At 38.9% G+C, this 12,538-nt stretch overlaps 1 long non-coding RNA gene across 1 annotated transcript in view; it reads right to left on the bottom strand.

Moving 5' to 3' along the window:
• Positions 1–827: 827 nt before the first annotated feature.
• The window catches only part of LOC141576317 (uncharacterized), a 34,364-nt gene continuing 22,653 nt past the window's right edge, over positions 828–12,538 (bottom strand). The window contains exons 2-3 of the long non-coding RNA XR_012504667.1: positions 4,959–5,080; positions 828–2,396 (exon numbers count right to left, since the gene is read on the bottom strand). This is a non-coding gene — a long non-coding RNA (uncharacterized LOC141576317). The remainder of the gene's footprint in view (positions 2,397–4,958; positions 5,081–12,538) is intronic.

The raw sequence follows: 12,538 nt of genomic DNA, 5'->3' as shown, positions 1-12,538 counted from the left end.
GTTTCCATTTTTCTTTGTCTTTCATGCCATTGACATTTAAAAAATAGAACAGGCCAGTTGTTCAGTAGAATATCCCTCGATTTAGGTTTGTATATTTCTTCATGCTTAGATTCAGGTTGTGCATATTTGGTAGAAACATCAGAGAAATGATACTGTGTTCTTCCTAGTGCATGAGATCAGGAGGTCAGTTTGTCCCATTATTGATGATGTTGACTTGAATGACTTGGTTATGGAAGTAACCTCCACATTTCTCCACGATTTTTCCTTTTGAATGCAATATGTCTTTGAAAGTGTTACTTGATACGTTACAATGACTAAGGGTAGTAGTTGAGATTGAAAGTGGTGCACAGTTATAAATCTGGTACGAAAACAACAAAGGTAACTCTACTATTCCAAATAAAATTTAGAAATCTGATTATAGAGTTAGCTATTGCACACATAATCTTAATAAGACTATGTTCGTCTCACATGGGATGGTATTATATGATTATTTGTCCTAACGCTTTAAATAAGCAATCTACTCAATATGTTTCAACTTTGTGTCTAGTCTTACTCTCATTGGGAATACACTTGGGTGTAGATAATATAAACACAGTTCTGTTTCAATTGCAATTATATTTTTTATGCTTATTCTAATATGGCTTCTGGGATAGGGGATATCAAGACATTTGCATTTTTCAGTAAACATTTAAAAAAAAAATTGAATGCATCTTTCTTAATGTCTACCAGAGAAGTCTTGAAAACCAAAGTAAACACAAGTTTGATCACAATACAGACACATGGAACATCTTAAAAATAACACAGATCAGAGAAATATGCTTCAACAGTCAGTGTTGAAAAAATTTTTATTCTCTAAATGATCTCATGTACATCAGGGAACCATTCAATGATGATAAGCAATTATTACAAGGAATAACAATGAATTGTAATAACAAGGAAGCATCTCTGTGGGCTCAGGCTACCCGCAGCCCATGTCGCACATCATTAGGGCATCCCTGATACATTTCTCTGTGGCTTCTTTTCTCTGACCACATCAAAGCCTGAAGCAGAATTTAGTGATTTAAAAAGATAGACACAGTCAATGTATTGACCCCTGAAATCGGCTGCCTGCAAAACTATGGCTGCTTCTTGTTTCTGGGAACCCTTCTTAACAACTCTGTCTCAATTTCTGCTTGGCTCAAATTGCATTTCAATAGGCTCTGACTTTGTTGGAATGGCGAGTAGGAAAACTGCCACCTTGGATAATGAGATTGGCATCTTAAGCTTGTCTGTGTTTCAGGGCAACCTATCAGTATCATTTAAAAATAGCTTATCGCCTCCACATACAGAGATGACGATATACAGAGTCCTTGAACTAGAATCTGTTTTCACTTTTACAAGACTGTTGGTCCCCTTTTTCCTTCTTAAACGTGATAAATGTTAAATGCCAAACAGTCACAACCCTCTGAAGGGATGATCCTAGAAGCAAGTAAGGAATTCACAAAATATTGAGCCCCCTGTTAGCTGGTCTGTAGTGATGCAATAATTGCTTTGTTTTGGAGTTTTCTGAACGAATAATAATAATGTTATCAGAATTTATATGTTAATATTCCCAGGGTAAACAAAGCTCTATTTTTAACTTAGTTACTACCCTTAAAATGGATCCCCATTTCCTCACTGGCTGTCAGTCTGGGGCTAGTCTTTTCTACAAAGGCTGCCCACATTCCTTCTCATGCTTTCCATGTGACCCCCTACAGCAATGAGAGGTCAAGTCCTTCTCAAGCTTCAACTCTCTCTGGCTTTTCCTTTTGACACGTCTCTACTCTGCTTTGAGCCAAAGAAAGTTCTCTGCTTTCAAGGACTCATGGGATCAGATTGAACCCAGGTGGATAATCCGAGATAATCACCTTATATTAAGGTCTAGAACCTTAATCACATCTGCAAAGTCCCTTTGGTCATGTAGTATAACATATTTACAGGTACCAATGGTTAGGGTGGGAGATCTTCGGGAAGCCATTAACCCACCTACCACAGGCCAGGGAAAAAAATTGACCATATGGAAGGTTTATCATGAAATTGAGATTTTTCAAACACAGATATCAGCAGCTTTCTTGACTTAGTGCATAGCATCTGCTATAAAGCATGGTACCTTTATATGTGATTGATTTTTCCTGTTTAGCAGGTGGCTATAGGAATCAGAAGTCTTTGAAACTAACAACAGATAAGCCCAGATATTATTCTAAAATGAATCAGTTAATCAGGGACTTAGGGGTGAAGACTGAGATGAATTTGTAGAGCTTCAGCTGCAGAGCTTGACCCAGACCCCGACAGAGAGGAAAACCTTCTGGGAAAGATCTGTGTGCCATCTTGGGTCCCTTGCTGACCTCTTCAAGAACAAAACAGCAATAGAAAATCCTCTGTGGACGTAGGGAGATATGACAAGAAGATTTTAAATGAGACTAGATATTCTCCTGTTAATACAAACATTACTTTTATTTACCAGTTATTGGATAAAATGTTTAAAAATCCAATAAAATATTAATAACTACAAACGCTCATAATCACTTTAATTTGGGTGAATATAATAACAGCTAGTCCCCACTGGCTGCAGTGTCCTCATAAATAAGGTCACAGGAGGATCTGCACTTGAAGAGAAGAAAAATTCAAGATTTTTTTTGTTTTGTTATATTGTTGATTTTTTAGAAAAATTCAAGATTTTTTTTTTGTTTTGTTATATATTGTTTATTTTTTTTTCCTGGAAAGGACAAATAGAGGAAAGATACATTAAAAATTAACTCTCCCTCTCCAGAAGAAAAAAATTAGCTCTTTGTAATTAAAACATCTCTAATTTTGATATAGGCTAAATTAAAGCCTGTTAGACCGTTTAACAGTGTAAAGTTATTCGGGCGGAGGTTGGGGGGATTAAGCAGAAAACGCAGCATTCATGACATATTGATAAGCAGGAATAGAAGATTACAAAGTAGCATGCATATTAGAGTCTTTACTGTATATATAAATTTATACATTATAAATATCTATATAAAAGACTATGAAAGCACACACCAAAATGGCAACAGTGGTTATCTCTGGGTGGTAAGATTATAGATATTTAAAATTTTCTTCTTTGTGTTGTAAGTTTTCACATTTTCCTCCACTGAGCATTGTTATTACTCCCAGAATTAGACAGAACTGTGTACAAATCAAATGACAAAAAAGAAAATCAAACTCAAGATGGAAAGAGTGAGTGGGAACCATTCAAGAATGTCATGTTCCATGCTCTCAAATATATTTATCTGCAGTGTAACAGGTATTTTTTTTTTTTTTGTAACAGGTATTTTTGTCACTTTTGGCTGCCAAGCACCTTTTGAAATCCTTCCTATATTTCAGAATATCCAGTCTCATGACTCTCTCACTCCTCCGAGGTAGAAGACAATGGCTCATTTTCCCAGCTTGCCTTGTATCTAAGGCACAAAACTTGGATCAAGACTCTTTGTGACCAGACAAAGCAATAGAAGTGAAAGTTCTGTTCAGAAGGCAGTGACATTAGGAGGCAAACACCATACGGAATCCATGGCCAAGTGGCATTCATTCTTCGGAGGCAGAGGTGGCTGCAATCCTAGTGGGAACCTCCCAGACCTCGTGGTGGTGGCTGTAGATTCTCCACAGGAGCAGTCCTGAGATGTGGTTTGGGCCTTGTCTGGGCTGGGGAGCCTCTATGCCAGATTCTCCTTAATATCCTATTATAAATTCCACTTCTGCTCAAAATCCCTAGAATGAGTTTTGTTCCCAACTAAGAACCTTGACTGTTATGGACTGAATTGTGTCCCCTCTCCCCAAACCATAGGTTGAAGCCCTAACTCCTAGTACCTCAGAATATGACTGTATTTGGAGATAAGGCCTTTAAAGAGGTAATTAAGTTAACATGAGGCCCTTAGGATGGGACCTAATCCAATGTGACTAGTGTCCTTATTAGATGAGGAAGAGACACCAGGGGCACACGCACAGAGGAAAGATCACGTGAAGACACAGAAGGTAGCAGTCTGCAAGCCAAAGAAAGAAACCTCAGAGGAAACCAGCCCTGTGGACACCGTGATTTTGGATTTCTAGCCTCCAGAACTGTAAAAAAAGATGTCTCTACTTTAAGCCACCCAGTCCGTGGTATTCTGGTACAGCAGGTTTAGCAAATACCCTGACAATACAAGGACCTATTTGTAAAAGAAAAAGCTCGAACCTATGCTTTAGTTCATGCATTCATATTGGGCAAAAGTGGGGGCCACAGGGAATGAAGATGGAGAAGATCGAGAAAGACCACAGGCAGGCCGGGAGGCGGAAGCTCAGAAACCTGATAGCAGTTAAGACACATACAGAGACTCACAGGTCACAAAGCAAAGGAGGGGGCAAGGCACAGAAGGCAAGATTCATATCCAAAGGTCAGCATAATAGTCCACAATGAAGTCAGGAACAAGAGTGACTGGAGGTCAAGAATGGGCAAGTGATGAAAGACACTAGCTCCAAAGAAAACAGATTTGAAGACAAACTTATTTTCCTTTGGTTTTGAATAACATGTATTTGTTTTCACTTGGTTATAAAAGAATTCTATGCTCATTGTAGAACATTTAGAAATACAGGGAGAAGGGTATTGCTCAGTGGTAGAGCACATGCTTAGCATGCATGAGGTCCTGGGTTCAATCCCCAGTACTTCCATTAAACAAACAAACAAACAAATAAACCTAATCACCCCCGCTTCCCTCCCCCAAAAAACATCCCCGCATATTCCTGGGAAATACAGAAAAAAATTAAATTTACACACACACATACATAAAGCTAACCAACAAGCTTCAAACCTGGAGACATGCACTGGTCAAATTTGGGTGCATTTCCTTCTGGTTACTGTTCTATGTATATATAACACATTTAAAAAAAATTCTGCATGTACTGTGTAGTCCGTTTCTATTATGCATCTATTTATTTCACTTTACCATGTAGCAGGAGCACTTCCCATGTCAAGAATCTTCTTATACGAGCCTCAGTGGGTTGGTTTGGCCAGGGCCAGCAAATAGAAGGGAAATATAGCTCACCAAATTTGGAGGGATACTTGAACCTGAAAATAAGAGCAGGTCTTAAAAACAAAATAGATTCGTATCACGCCATTTAAGGAGGTCTTCCATGATCCTGTCATTTTTTCACTGTTGGCATTTGAAAAAAAAAAGTCTCAAGTTTCAGAAATCCATAATCTAGATATTTCTTTTAAAAAATCATCTTAGTGAGATTGTGTTATAGTTTATTGAGTTTAGAAATTCACCATGGACTCTGCCTCCAGTCTTCTCAAGTTTTTTGTTAAAGCAGTCTGCACTTGTCAAAAAATTACTCGAAATAGCTTGTAAACCACTTGAATCTGCCCCCTTTATGTAGTGAAATTGGTCAGTTTCCCAACAATAAAGAAGAGGGAAAATATGGATTGGCAGTAACCAACACCGCCCTGAGAACAACGTTGGCTTTCTAAATCTGGGACTTTTCGAAGGAGACATAAATAGTTGCAGCCTTGTATAACTGTTAACTAAGGTTTTCAAACCTTGGGAAAAAAGAGCATTCTTTTGTTTCTGCTTTGAGCTCAGGGCTGTAATTTCTCATCCTGCTGGGCTGATCAGGGTCATTGGTGACTTTTCACTAACCAGATCTCGATTTGCAGCCCCAAATGAACACTTTAAATCATACCCAGAAGCAAATTGGAAGCCCTTGTCTTCTGGTAAGGCTGGACATTTTGTGAGATGATTATAACTTTCTGCATTTGGATTTGAACTTGGCCCCTCACTTCTGTGGTTGCCCCCTGGTGAGAGCCTTTTAGATTTCCACTTCAGACAAAGCAAGGAAATCACTGGTCTCAGGTGTGTGTGTTTAATTGGGGGAAATATATGTAATATAAAATGTATCATTTTAACCATTTCTTAAGTATACAGTTCTATGGCTTTACGTATATTCACATTGCTGTGCAAACATCACCGTTATCCATCCCCAGAACTTTTTCATCTGCTCCAATACCTGTTAAACACCAACTCCCCATTCCCTGTCCCCTCTGCCTTTGGCAACCACTACTCTATTTTCTGTCTCTCTAACTTGACCACTCTAGGTATCTCATATAAGTGGAAGCATACAATAGTTGTCCTTTCGTGACTGTCTTATTTCACTTAGTGTAGTGTCTTTAAGGTCTGCACGTGTTGTAATGCGTCAGAATTTCACTCGTTCTTAAGGCTGAAGAATATTCCACTGTACATGTATACCACATTTGGTTTATCTATTCATCTGTTGATAGACACCTGGGTTGCTTCTACCTGTTTGTTATCGTGAATAATGCTGCTATAAACATGGGTGTACAAATATCTCTGCCAGTCCCTGCTTTCAGTTCTCTTGGGTATATCCCCAGAAGTGGAATTGCTACCTCATATGGTAATTCTATGTTCAATTTTTTTGAGGAGCCACCATATCATTTTTCACAATGATTGTGATACAGGGGAAGGGAGCACACAGAGGCTGTATCCCAGGTATCAGATGGGTCTCTGGGAAGTGCCCTGCCAAGTGAGGGTCTTTGGCTTTGCGCAGGAAAAGAATTCAAGTGCGAGCCGTAGTAGAGTAGAAGTAGATTTATTTAGAGAGATGTACATGCCATAGACAGAGTGCAGGCCATCTGGGAAAGCAAGAGAAAGGCCAAGAGGTGCAGGGTTGGGTTAGTTTAAAGTAAAAGTAGATACACACTTCAAAGACTAGAGCGTGGGAAGTCTTGGAAGGCAAAGGAGCAAGAGAGGCCCCAAGGCGTGGTGTTGCTAGTTTTTATATGCTAACAAATGAGAGGATTATTCCAACTACTTTCAGGAAGGGGCCAATTCCCAAGAACTGGGCCACTACCCTTTCTGACCTTTTGTAGTTAGCCTCAGGTGTCATGGTGCCTGTGGGTGTGTCATTTATCATTTATCATGCTAATGCATTACAATGAGCATATAAAGAAGCTCTAGATCTGCTGGAAGTCAAATCTCCCACCTTCTTGGGCCTCAAGGTCTACTGGGAGTTGAATCTTCTGCCATCTTGGTGCTAATTGCTATGTCATTCCTTCCAAGGCTGTCCCCTGTCCCCTTCCTTCCTATCTCAGTTGCACTATTTTGCATTCCCACTAGCAGCACACAAGGGTTGCAATTTCTCCAGATGTGTCTTTAAGTACCCACATTCACATCAATAAATCATCTTTTTTTATCAGCCCAAAAAGCTTTTTAAAAAGTGGTTCCTAGTGCGCAACCGCTAAATGGCGGCTGCCGCGGTCCCGCTGCTGCGCCTGCGCCTGCGCCTGCGCCTGCGCCTCCCGTTGGGCACGCTGCTGTTCCTTTTGCAGTTCTACATCCTCTCTGGAGGTGGTGGTGAGTAAGAGGCCGAGGTCCTCGAGGGGCTGGGCTGGGCTGGGCTGGCGGGTGGCGGGCGTCGCTTTGTTCCTCATCGCCCTAGACCTCAGTCGGTGTCGCCCTGGTGTCGCCCTGTGGGTGTCGGTCTGGGTTTTCCCGGCGGGCAGGCCGACAGGCGTTCCCCAGCAGCTGCCGGCCTGGTGTGTTGACCACACGGGCCGAGCCGTTTGTGTCCCCGAGAGCGTGTCTCTCCGCCTTGGATGTGGGGCGCCGGCAGCCACCAGCCGGCGGGGAAGGCCCCGGGCGACTCCGGCTTTCATGGTGGTTCGCAGGGCGGCAGGTACTGCGCGCCTTCTGTTCCACTTAGAGCTCCCTCTCCTTTTCCATAGCGCTTCTTTTAGAATATGACATCACTTTCCATTTTCTGAACGTCTCATTTATTGTATTTTAGATTATGTGAACGGAGGGCAAAGACAGGCATTTTCTGTAGGCAGTCCTGGCGTTTCAGTACATTTTGACTTTCCTACCTAATCTCTTTCTCCAGTCCCTCATCTCCATCTCTTTATTCCTAGTATTGTTTTCACTTCATCCATCCAGGTAACCTTCAACTAATGCTTCTTTCCCTTCAGAAAAGTTCTTGTACTTCCTGAACCCTGTTCCGGATGGTAAAGGCTCCCCCACGGCCAGGTGAAGTGGGAGGATCACGGAGGGACTGACAAGAGACTTGACTCTAGGTCTGGTGGCGCTGCTTGGAGCTTGAGCAAGTTACTCACCTTTTGGGGCTTTGGTTTTCTCATCTTTGAGGTGTTGGAGGTAGCCTGGCTCTCTAAAGTCATTTTGGCTTTATGATTCTAAGTATCCATCCTCCAGCCACAATAGTAGTAGGAATAAAAGAAAAGTGGTATTTTGTGGATTTGCCCACTTAATAGTGACTTCAAGTCGGACCATTTTTAAATGAATATTAATGTGTTTGCTAAATGGAACCTTTGTCTCTACAGTTTCATCCCTTTAGCGTTCCATTATTTCAATGAATTGAAACTGGCGGAGGTATTTTACTGATTCTGATTTGGGTATAAAAGACTACTAGGAGGGGAGACGGTATAGCTCAGTGGTACAGCGAGTGCTTAGCATTTACGAGGTCCTGGGTTCAATCCCCAGAACCTCCATTAAAAATAAATAAATAAATAAATAAATATACCCAGTTACCCCATCCCCCAAAATAAATTAAAAATAAATAAATAAAAATAAAAAATAATAATTAAAGAAAAAAGACTACTAGGAAACAGCAGTATACTTGAGTTTAAAACATAGATTATTTTTTAGAAAAAAAAAAAAAGTGGCTCCTAAACTCTAGTGTAGACAAAAATAACCCAAGGGGTGTGTTAAAATGCTGATTATTGGCCCCATCCCAGACACTCTTATTCAGTAGGTCTTCAGTGGGGCTCCAGAATCTGCATTTTCACACAAGTTGTCCCAGATAATTCTGATGCAGGTGGGTCTATGGACTGCGCTTTGAGAAAAACTGAGGTAAAAGGCCTAAACTCAAAAGCGACTCCTTCAGGAGCCAAAGCTTAAATTTTTGATTATTTGTGAATTCAGCCCACTTGGACCTGTCAGTGAATTTTCAGTCTGGGCTTGAGTGACTGTGTGCAGCCAATGTTGGAAACATTGATTACAAGACTTCAGGCAAGAATGTCTTGTAGAAGCGATTTCCTGACTTTTTCAGCTGTCTACATTTTAATCATCGTTTCCATTTTCTTTTCTTTATTTCCCAAATTTCCAACATTAAACATGCATTACTTTTATTATTAGAAAAACAATTTTCAAATCATTGAACCAAACAAAAATCCTTTAAAGTTTCAAAAATGTCCTCTGTGAAGTTTTTTCAGCTCCTACTTCCCTTCCCCCAAGACATATCAATTTCTCCGAGTCCATGCCTTCCTGACACTTAGTTTATAACTCTGCTTGACTCCATCCCTCACTGAATGACAGCAGTTGCACTTAATAGAAACTTCAGACAGGAGGCTGGTTTGTCTCGTCAACGGGGCCTCACGGGTGATGGGATTCACTCTGGAGGCCAGGACACTGGAGTTTAGCACTGAACCCAGAGACAATTAGATTCAGAGGACTGAGTACTGGCTTACTGGAGAGCCAAATACCAATTTATTAGATTACAGTAAGGAATAGAACATCAAGTAAACAGAACTTATGTGAGTTGGTCTGCACATCTGTTTCCTTGTGGAAATGTCTTCCTAGGAAGCCAACTGACTATTGGGGGAGGGCTGGAATCAGACCACAAGAAGTCAGATGCTTAACATTTGTATATCTTCCTTTGGAAACATCCGTTCAGATCTTTTGCCCATTTTAAAATTGGGTTGTCTTTTTAATATTGAGTTGTAAGAGTTCCTTATAGTCTAATACAAGTCCCTTATCAAATATATAATTTGCAAATATTTTCTCCCATTCTGTGTATTGTTGTTTCACCTTCTAATGGTGAAACTTCTAGAGGCACAAGAGTTTTTAATTTTGATGAAGTCCAATTTATATATATATATTTTTTCTCTTGTCGCTCATGCTTTTAGTGCCATATCTAAGAATTCATTTGTAAACACAAGGCCATGAAGATTTACTGCTATATTCTCTTCTAAGAGTTTATGACTCTAACTCTTGCATTTAGGCACTTGATCTTTTTTGAGTTAATTTTTGTATATGATGTGAGCTAAGGGTCCAAATTTCTTCTTTTGCTTGTGGATGTTCTGTTGTTCCAGCACCATTTGTTGGAAACTGTATTCTTTCACAGTTGAATGGTCTTGGAATCCTTGTCAAAAATCAGTTTGCCACAGACACATGGATTTGTTTCTGATATCTAAATTCTATTCCATTGATCTATATGCCTGTCCTTACACCAGTAGCACACTGTTTTGATTACTGTAGTTTTGACATAAGGAAGTGTAAATCCTCTAACTTTGTTCTTCTTTTAAAATATTATTTTGTCTATTCTATCTCCCTTCAAATTCCATAGAAATTTTAGAATCAGCTTGTGAATTTCTACAAAGAAGTCAGCTTCGATTCTGATAGGGTTGTGTTGAATCTAAAGATCAATTTGGGGAGTAGCCATCTTAACAATATTATGTTAATTCTTCCAATCATGAACATGTTTTTCCATTTATTTATATCTTCTTTAATTTCTATCAGCAATGCTTTGTAGTTCTCAGAGTTTAAGTTTTACACTTCTTTTGTTAAATTTATTCCTGAGTATTTTATTCTTTTTGATGGTATTATAAATTGAACCATTTTCTTAATTTCATTTTCGGATTGTTCATTACAAGTGTAGAAAAATATAATTGATTTTTGTATATTGATCTTGTTTTTTGCAATCTAGCTGAACTCATTTATTAGTTATAATTGTTCTTTAGTGGATTCTTTAGGAATTTTTGTATCGAAGATGTTATCTGTGAACATACATAGTTTTGCTTCCTTTCCAATCTAGGCAGCCTTTTATTTCTTTTGATTGCCTGATTGCCTTTGCTAGAACCTCCAGTACAGTGTTGAATAGAAATGGCTAGAGCAGATGTTCTTGTCTTGTTCCTGATCCTAGGAAGAAAGTAGCTGGTCTTTCACCATAAAATATATTTCCTGTTGATTTTTTGCTATGACTTTTATCAGGTTGAGGAAGTCGCCTCTATTCCTACTTTGCTGAGTTTTTTCTTTTTTTTAATCTTGAAAGGGTGTTGGATTTTGTCAAATGCTTTTTCTGTGTTTATGGAGATGATCATGTGGTTTTTGTTTTTTATTCTGTTAATGTGGTGTATTGTTACATTAATTGGGTTTTTTTAGATGTTAAACCTTGCATTCTTGAGATAAATCTCACTTAGTTATGATGTGTAATTCTTTTTATATGTTGTTGGATTCAGTATGTTGAGAATTTTTGCATCAATGTTCATAAGAGATATTGGTCTGTGGTTTTTCTTATAGTGTCTTTGACTTTAAGGTCAGGATAATGTTGGGCTTATAGAATGAGTTAGGAATTGTTCTTTCCCCTTTCATTTTTTGGAAGAGTTTGAGAAGGACTTGTATTAATTATTCTTTAAATGCTTGATAGAATTCACCAGTGATGCCATTTGGTCCTGAATTTCTCTTTTGATAATTAATTTAATCTTGCTAATTATAGATCCATTGACATTTTCTTTCTTCTCAAATCCATGTTGGTAGTTTGTGTCCTTCTACCACAGACTCTTATCTGTCCTTACCAAGTTTTAGTAGATTTTCTTGAATAAATGTTTCTTCATTTGCTGTAGCCCTTAGGACTGTTTCCAGAGGCTTTGAATGATTGTTTTTAAAAATAAATTTCACCAGTTTCTCTGGGGAAAGGTCTGTGGAGCTCTTCACACTGTCATTCTAAAAGTGGTAATCCTTGCCTTTGATTTTCATATTGATCCATGATTAATGGTTTTATGTATTTTCTCCTTTAGGCAAAAGTTAAGGTAATGAAAATTGTAGCCAGTGTGAAATAGTATTATAGGTTCAATTACCTTGATGAACTAGTAGATCAGTTTGAAGAATTTCCATGAAAAAACCATAAGTAATTGGTTAACATGGAATAAAAAACCATACACAGAACATGGTGTCTGGGTGATTGAGTCACTGTGTCACAATGGGGTACACTTTCTTTCTTTCTTTCTTAATATAACATGTGTTTAAATATGAGTATTTGATTGAGTTGATTTAGTCATTATTATGCCAAGTGGGAACAGACCTACAATTACTGGTTCAGCACAAAGGTTAAAAATTTTTCAATCTCTTCACTTCTTACATAACCACCCAGTTTGGCATCCTTTTGCACCTTTTATTTCCCTCCTTTTAAGATAAAACTTTAGTAACCAATTTATATAATGGTTTGACTTATTCCATGGACTTGTTGAGTGGCCAGCTTTGCAGATATGTTTTTCAGGAAGAATTGTTAGTTTAATAACATTGATCCTTTCCAACAGTGATAATGGCAGGGCACTCTTCCTGGACAGTGAATTTCGAATAGTTTGCAATGGGGGAGCAAGATGGAACTTGCAGGATTGACCTAGCCTGAAGGTTTATAGAACCTACTCAGTGTTTACTCCTTACCAAAGATGATCAAAATGGTACTCTGTTTTAGTTCTCTCTCCTCTTAACAAACCTAC

This window comes from Camelus bactrianus, chromosome X, assembly GCF_048773025.1.
Source record: "Camelus bactrianus isolate YW-2024 breed Bactrian camel chromosome X, ASM4877302v1, whole genome shotgun sequence".
Lineage (NCBI taxonomy): Eukaryota > Metazoa > Chordata > Mammalia > Artiodactyla > Camelidae > Camelus > Camelus bactrianus.
The sequence above is the reverse complement of the archived record's forward strand: the minus strand, read 5'-3'. Positions and strand labels throughout refer to the sequence as shown.